The sequence below is a fragment of the Gossypium hirsutum genome, chromosome A04 (genome assembly GCF_007990345.1).
Source record: "Gossypium hirsutum isolate 1008001.06 chromosome A04, Gossypium_hirsutum_v2.1, whole genome shotgun sequence".
Taxonomy (NCBI): Eukaryota; Viridiplantae; Streptophyta; class Magnoliopsida; order Malvales; family Malvaceae; genus Gossypium; species Gossypium hirsutum.
The window spans coordinates 66,429,033-66,437,280 of record NC_053427.1 but is presented as its reverse complement, the minus strand read 5'-3'; the positions used below and the strand labels follow the sequence as shown (position 1 = coordinate 66,437,280).

At 32.6% G+C, this 8,248-nt stretch overlaps 1 long non-coding RNA gene across 3 annotated transcripts; it reads right to left on the bottom strand.

The window, feature by feature from the left end:
• Positions 1 to 2,618: 2,618 nt before the first annotated feature.
• Positions 2,619 to 7,581, bottom strand: LOC107947808 (uncharacterized). 3 transcript variants are annotated; one of them, XR_005925656.1, is made up of 10 exons: positions 6,997 to 7,306; positions 6,870 to 6,903; positions 6,238 to 6,358; positions 5,457 to 5,963; positions 5,042 to 5,107; positions 4,868 to 4,974; positions 3,474 to 3,539; positions 3,226 to 3,347; positions 3,108 to 3,139; positions 2,619 to 3,022 (listed from the first exon to the last, which is right to left on the bottom strand). It is a non-coding gene; the product is annotated as an uncharacterized lncRNA (long non-coding RNA). The 3 variants fall into 3 exon arrangements; XR_005925655.1 differs by lacking the exon at positions 5,042 to 5,107 and having other exon boundaries at positions 5,577 to 5,963; positions 6,997 to 7,581; XR_005925654.1 differs by lacking the exon at positions 5,042 to 5,107.
• Between the last annotated feature and the right edge of the window lie 667 nt (positions 7,582 to 8,248).

The following is an 8,248-nucleotide window of genomic DNA, read 5'->3' as shown; positions in this document are numbered from 1 at the left end:
ATGTATACGACGCTGAAAACACGAAAATATACACTTTTTCATGCCCTTTTTAACTCAAATTCATACAATTTTGATAAAATTCTTATTGAAAAATATATAATTATTATAAAATAATTAAATTGTACTTAAATTATTAACATGTTGTATTTTACTTAATCTTATAATAAATTTTGATTAATTTTGATCATTTTCGACAGATTCGCACAAGGGCAAAAATTGGCTCGACAGATACTGCTAGAAGCACAAAACTGAGAAACAATTTTAAAGCATCAAGGCGAATTTATTTTTCAACCTAAGACAGTCCAAATTATGTGTATTAATTCATAATATAATTAATTTTAATTTTAATCCAATTTAATTTTGGTTAAATAAATTATTTTTAATTAATTATGAAAAGGGGCTCAGTTGAGCTGAACCGAGAAAATCGATCCAACTAAGCACTAGGCAACCCAAAACCATCCCACATGTTGACCCAATCATCTTGTTTGACTGATTATTTGGCTTGCAAAATGACCCTTGAAGACTCCTTCAATTTGCATTTAAACCCCTCCACTATTCATGCCTTTCAAGATTTGTCCCTACTTAAAAATAGCATATTTGAAATCTTCAAACTTTCCACATGTGTAGCCGGCCATAGGGGGAATCTTTGGCTACTGATTTTGGCTATTTTTAGCAACCTTCTCACCCTATAAATACCCATTGGCTGCTCACTTCAAACACATCTCAAAACCATTCATTCTTCACTTCCTTCTCACTTTTCTCTCTTCATTGTTCTTCATTTTCTTCCACATTCCTTTGCCGATTTCACCTCTTGAAAAAGAGTCCTTTAACCACCAATTGAAGCAGCATTCAAGTGTTTGTGGAAGCCTCGATTCAACAAAAACAAGCGAAGGAGGAGTAGAGCAAACTAGTCAAGCCTCGGAGAAACACCGAATTTGATTCTTGTTCCTTACCCTTTTAATTTTATTGTTGTTGTTATAAACATGTCCATGAATATTTGTGATGTTTGATATGTTTAAATTAATTAATATGGCTTAAATTTAATTCGTATTAGGCTGATTACATTTCGTCTACTTGAGTTATTAAAATTGTGTTTGTGTTGTTATAGGCCTCGGTAAGATGTTTGATTAAGTAAAACCATGACTAAGTTATTCTTAAATTACAATTATAAGGTAACTAATGAATTAATTATTTAAACGGATTGAAATTGTAATTAATTGACACAATACTTAATCAATGCGTATTTAATCATCTAAGGTAGCTGAGGATTAAATTAGCAACGGTATCTAACAATAGATTAGCCTTGCATAACTTGCAAGATTATTGTGATTAAATTATTTCAAGGTAGAAATACATTGTTACCTCACGTAATCTATTATGTGCTTATGAGATTGAATTAATTGTTTGAATTGGCATAAAAATATGAATAAGAGATTATTTTAATTTCATAAGTATGTATGTGCAAACACATTTGCTTATTAAAATTTGTTTAATCGTTTGAATTGATATAGAAATATAGTCAAAGAGATAAATGGCTTTTGGTAAGTAAGTATGTTCATAAGTTAGCAAATTACCGAGTTGCCATGAATTTATTCGTAACAACATAAACATAAGTTTAATAATTCTAAGTTAAAAAATAGAATTAATCTAACACAATTATGTCATCTTAATTAAAATCATCTTTTGAAATCATGCATTAGAACTTTTTATTTTTTTTTATTTGACTTAGTTAAAATTTTAATTTTTAATCACCTTTTCAAATCAAAATATTTTTCTTCACCAAAATGCTTTTAATTGCATTCATAAATAATTCACAGTCTTTGTGGATACGATAACTCAACATTTACTTGTCACTTTATTACTTGTTACGATTGTATACACGAATACATTTTCGTCGTTCTAAACATTGTAATTAAATATAAGTTTACGCCAAATATGGTTTTAAGAGCTTCTAATAAAGCTTCTATGTTTTTTATTTTCCTTGGAAATATATAACCTTATTTATCTTTTAACTTTGCAAAGGATTTACAACTCATATTTATTTTAACTGTATTTTATGAAGGCCACACCTGTATAAGTTTAAAGGAAAAGATTTCAAGGTAGTAACGTGTCAATCATAAGCCCTCCTTAAGGATCGAGTTTGGAGCGTTACAATACGTATCGAAGGTTTAGCTCGAATGGGTAACCTCGATATGCCAACTTTATTCTCATGCATCCAGGTACATTTTACTGTTGTTCCACCGGGCAATATTCAATGGATTGGAAATGGAAACCTACTGATAAATTGGAAATGAAATGGTAATTATTGATACTTGATATGTGGACGATTACATGATTTCGTTAAAGTCTCAATATTACTTATGATTCCGGAATGTGACTAACACACTTATTTGGCGATGTTGTTATATGCTTAGTTATGTCATAATGTGCCAAAGTATAACTAAGTTGAATGCCAACTTGATTAGTTAATTTTGCCTTAAATGTTCAATGTATATTTAATTTCCATTTTAAACTTACTAAGCATTTTAAATACGTCCTAATTGTTTTCCTTCCTTGTAGATTTTCACCTTGCGGAACTACAGAGCCAAATCAACACAAGAGCACACACTATCCCGAGATGGTAATTATAAGTTCATTTTGAGTATAGACTATCACTATAGCAAAACATGTTTTTAGCAGTGTTTTTTTGGTCCTATAAGCGCAGCTAAAACAATTTGCGGTGTTTTAATAAGCATCGCACAAAACACTGCTAAAGATAACGCCACTAAATTTTGAAGCATTTATGTGGAAAAATGCCACTAAAGAACATGATCTTTAGCGGCGCTTTTCCTACAAACCCGCTAAAGAACACGATCTTTAGCGGTGTTTTTTATGAGAAGCATTGTTAAAGATCATGTTATTTAGCAACATTTTTACGAGAAGCGCCGCTAAAGATCATGTCCTTTTTTAGTAGAAGTGCTGCTAAAGACCTTATCAAATTCAACTTCTTTTTTAATCATCAAATCCAGGTCAAAGTGTATACCTGAGATTATCAAAATCTTATAATTAGTTAAGAGTCCAAGTATAGTATCAATATTGTAACTTAAATACTTGAAGGTAAAACATACCTAGTTGCCGAAGGATATCAGATAATGTTTGCCTGCATCAGATAAAGAAAACTTCAGCACAAATATCCTGAATTTAATCATTTCATCTAAGAATTAAATAGATAAAGATAACACTTACAGTGTAGAAGTCCACTTTTTTTAGAATATCTGCATCCACTTTTTTTAGAATATCTGCAACTACTTCATGAATCTCTTCCCTGCTAGGCTTAGGTTTAGGTTTCTTGCTACTTTTGCTTTTACCTGTCACAACATAGACACAATGGATGTTGAACAAAAAAATTAATAAACTCAAAAACCACTTCAAACATTCCTTTTTCTTTTAATACCCCCGCATAAAAAAACTCTATACAAGCTAGTGAAATCTACCTTATGATTTAGCAGAAACGTTTGCTGATAACTTAAATCTCCACCCTGGGGTGTTTTTCGTCGCTTCTGTAGAGAGAAATTGAAAACAAAATAACAAGCATCAAGCACTCTCGGCCACCAACAAATGCCGGGGATTAAAAATAGGGCAGAGACAAGCAAAAATATAAAATCAGAGAGAAGTTATCATTCTCAAGCAGCAATTCCCAGCTAGATTCCTGCAGCACATCCTTATTTGAGATTTAGAAAGAAAATATGTGAATCTACAAGCCCAGCTTTACCTAAACAAAAACATGTATAAACTTCGGTTCCTCCAACAGAGAGAATCTAGCAAACTAAAATTACTAAAACCAAATTGATTAAAAAATGAAGGCAACTAGGATAGAGGAAAGCCATCACAATGATGATCAGCTTTCCTAACGTACCAATGTTAGATGCATCAAAACCTATGAACATAGTCACAAAAATACAATGTTTTAACCCTCCATATAGAAGGGGGAAAAAACAAACATTCTTGTCTAGTAAAGATACAAGCACAAAAACTCATGCAAGTGCAATCAACATAGCTAACCTTATCAAAGCGAAAAGCTCACCATGAAGCCATGAACCATGACAAAGATGATAAGGAACAAATCACAAGATTCAAGAAAACAAAAAGGTCCAGAGAAATTAATAATAACCAAAAACAAAGATAATGCATGTCATGTACCACCATAAACACAAAGAAGCAACAATCCATGTTAGATAATTCATTACTAGGCAAGTGAAACATAATTTATTCTGAATCCAGAAATATTCATTGGTAATATCACTTAAATCTGTAATCAAACCAATTATATTTCTAAACCAACTAAAAAAGTTCAATACAGAATGAGAAAAACCACACCAACTAAGACTATAGAACAAACAAATTAACAATTTAGAACAATCCATGTAGGTTAGACACTCAGCATGTGAGTTCCAACAATAGCAAAAACTATTGTAAAGCAAACATCTTTATTCATCGCTACTTACTATCTTTAATATTACATCTTTCTTCCAGTTAGAAAAATAGAAAGTCCGGAACAGAATAAAAATATGCAATTGGCCAGTCTCCCCAGTTTCACAAAGCATACAATCCTTCAATTTTAATATGTTCACTAAAAGAGAGGTATTTCATTAAATTGGCAATTGCATAAGCATTCATATGGCCTACCCAGTTACACCATAAAGCATAGTTAAGTTGAACTAAGAAAATAAAAAACGATATACATATGACTAAACATGTAGATAGAATGCTGCAAGGATTCGGGAATAGGGGACAAGCGGAGAGAGGACAGTCAAGACAGATTAGAGAAAGTTAAAGTTTATTCTCAATCAAATAAAACATAAAATGAGAATGGTTAATGGTTATTCACCTGCTGAAAGCTAGCATGGCTTCAAATGGAGTAATAACGGGTGCTAAGAACTCTTTGCCATCCAAAAGTGCAGTTTGCGCACATGAGACGTAGATGAAAACATCACACTGCAAAAATGTAATATTTTTTTGATTAACCACAAAATCTGAAACATCTGTAACTAATTGTTCCTACCTACGCTTAAGGATCATTTTCTGTTGTGAAACATTTGTAACTAATTGTTCCTCTGTTGCATCATATCTGACTAAAAACAAACATCAAAATTTAAACAAATAGCTTCCCGATAAGATAAAATTGTCATATTCTTCTATCATTGTTAAATGTGTACTGTACATGGATCACTAAAAGACGCTAATTTTCCAAAATCATCATTTGAAAAATCACTTTCAGACTAGATGAAATACTGTTTCCTTAATCAAAATGTCTGAGAAAGTCTAGCAAGAGCATAGAAGAAAGTATATCAATGCATGGTAACAAAATAGAAGGAAATCAACATATGATTGCATGCAAAGTAGGAGTCTATCATTTAACTAGCTAGATGCAGAGGAAGAAATGTAATTCTTAATTACGAAAAATTATGCCAACTTACCAAGCAGAAAGCTAACAAAAAGGTAAATTCATGTCCATAGATGCAAACAAGAAGTAAAATGTCCTTGCTCTGTGGTGTATGTACTCATGTAGCTTCAGGAATGAATGCATCAGTAATTACCATATTCAAAGATGGGAGTATCTGGGGAAACATGGCAACATGTCTACCTATCTCACAGCCATTAAATGTCAGCACAATATTGGAAAAAGCTGAATTGTCAGGCCCAATCCATAAAAGCAAGTAATCTTCCATTCTCCGTCCTTCTAGTAGATCCCATATCAAGCCTCCTAGACTACACCTAGTACAAGTTGCCGCACCTAAACTGTTAACAGAAGAAAAACTGCCCAAATATCCAAGTCTGTCGGACTTCCTATGATCTTCTAATGAATTAATAATGGAACACATAACATTAGCAAAAATGAGCTCCAATTTGGTCCTAGGCATAGCTTCCACCAATGCCCCTTTGATATGTGATATCGTATGTGCATACTCTAATCCATAAAGAACCTGAAATACCCAAAAACAATATAGGAATTCTGAGAATTGAGAAAGAGAAAAATCACCATAGGAAAAACATAATGAACCCTTTCCTCAAATATCTTTTTAAGTGATCCATAAGAAACAATCATCATGATTATGTCACGGTGCAAATATTTGGCATTTAGATAATATTTCCTTCTCATCTTGAAATATGTTGCTTGCATACAATGAAGAAGACCTTTCACAAATAAGGCAGAGAAAAATAAAACCTCAGGAAAGAGAAACATAAGCAGAGAAATACCATAATGACTCTTCTTTAGTACTTTTCTGAATAATACAAAACAATCAACTTTGAGCATTTGGCATTTCCTTCCATCTTAAGATAACGTTTCCAGCTTACTCAAAATAAAAAATCATGTCACCTGCGCATTATGAAGAGAACCTTTCATGAGATGGATAAAAATGAAATCTCTGAAGGCCCCGAGTATGAAGTGGCATTAACAAAAATAAATTAGTTGATCCACACGAAATACTTAAATAGCAAAATTAAAAAGTCTATATGCTTCTTATCTGCCTTGAAATCCATACATATAACAATGTTTCCGTGACAAGAAAATTGCAGCTAGAAAGTGATGCTTGTAAGAGGGTCAAATCAGATTGCTCTTCTAGATGCTAGATTTGAAAAATCACTTGATTTGAAATCAAGGGGCTTCTTGTTTTTAGCTATCTACTTTATGAAAATAAAAGTATTTTGCTACTGCTAATTGCAGCAGCTGGAATTGGGCTCCATTTATCACATAGACTACATTACTTCGAAGGACCCAGAATTGAATACAAATAGAATCACAATCAATCCAATCCCATGAAATTCAAAGAAAACATACAGTAAAACCTTAGGGGAAAAATCAAATAAGCAAGAGAACAGACGCATACCATTGGGAATATCTTTAAGCTGAGTACCACGACCCTGAAAAGCAAATCAAAGTTCAAAAAACAATAATAACACAAAGAAAATAACTTGAATGAAACCAGATCCTTAACCCCAGAAAAGAAAGCATACCTTTTCAATTGACAGAGTTTTAGACGAGGAATACCTTGCAACAGAAGGAGCTGAATACCTTTCTACGACTTTCCTTTCCCTTGTAGGCCTATCACTACTAGGCGTCATAGGCTCTTTCTTCTCAGCCGAATCGCGACCAGATTTCCTAGAACTCCCCTTTCTCAGCCGAACGGCGATGCAGCAGACGGTCAGGGAATATCTAAGGGATTTGGGGATTTTGATTTGGGGAAAAAAATAAGGTATTTGGGGAAAATTTTTAGGGGAAAAAAATAAGGGATTTCGGAAAACTGATTTTGGAATAAAACTAATCCTAGTAAAAACGGCTTCATTTGGTTAAAAATAAAAACATGCTTTGCGGCGTTTTTCATATAAATGCGGCTATTATTTTACCTTTAGCAGCATTTATGAAAAAATTTACTTTTAACGGTGTTTACGAGAAAAATACTACTACTATTTTACCTTTTACTTATTGCTTTACTTATTACGGTATTTTTTGATTAGCGCTGTTAATGTATAATATTTGTAGCTTTTTTAATCCAAACATTACTAAAAACGCCACTAAAAGTTTAATTTCTTGTAGTGTATGTGACATGTACCTAAGATTTCTCGTGCTTAAATGGTTATTTTGAGATTTGGTAATCTTATGATAAATGTGATTGATGGTTGGGTATGGTATGTAAATGTATAGTTTGACATATGTATTTGTGGTGATTTAGTTTATAAAAATGCAAGCCTTAGTTGTACAAAGATATGCAAATATGTATATGCTAAATGTATGGTCTTGATTTGGATTAGTTAGGTGAATAAATTATAATTATGAATTGAATGATATGTTATTAAGTTTATGTCAATGTCTTAAATTGTTTTGGTATGAATTTATCACATCTTGACATTGGAAAAGTTGGCAAATGATTGAATGAACTATTAAGTATGGTTTGAAATCAATTGTGTTAGGTATCAAATGTGTATTTTGGCAAAAACAGGGGCAACGTCGCAGTGAGGAGTCTTGGACATTGCAACTTTGTTCGACAATAAGTGAAGTCATGACGTGGGCATCCATGTCGTTGTAACATGACTCTTTGAGATGAAGTTGCCGTGACAAGGAGGCTTTGAGGTGGTGACGTTGCCCTGAGACTTTTAAAACTTTACGTTTTGGTCTTGATTCATAATCGGGTTAGAAAAAGAGCTTTTATAAGCTCGTGTGAGACCTTAAAATGATTCTGTGACATGTTGTGAATGTGTTTAGTGTTTA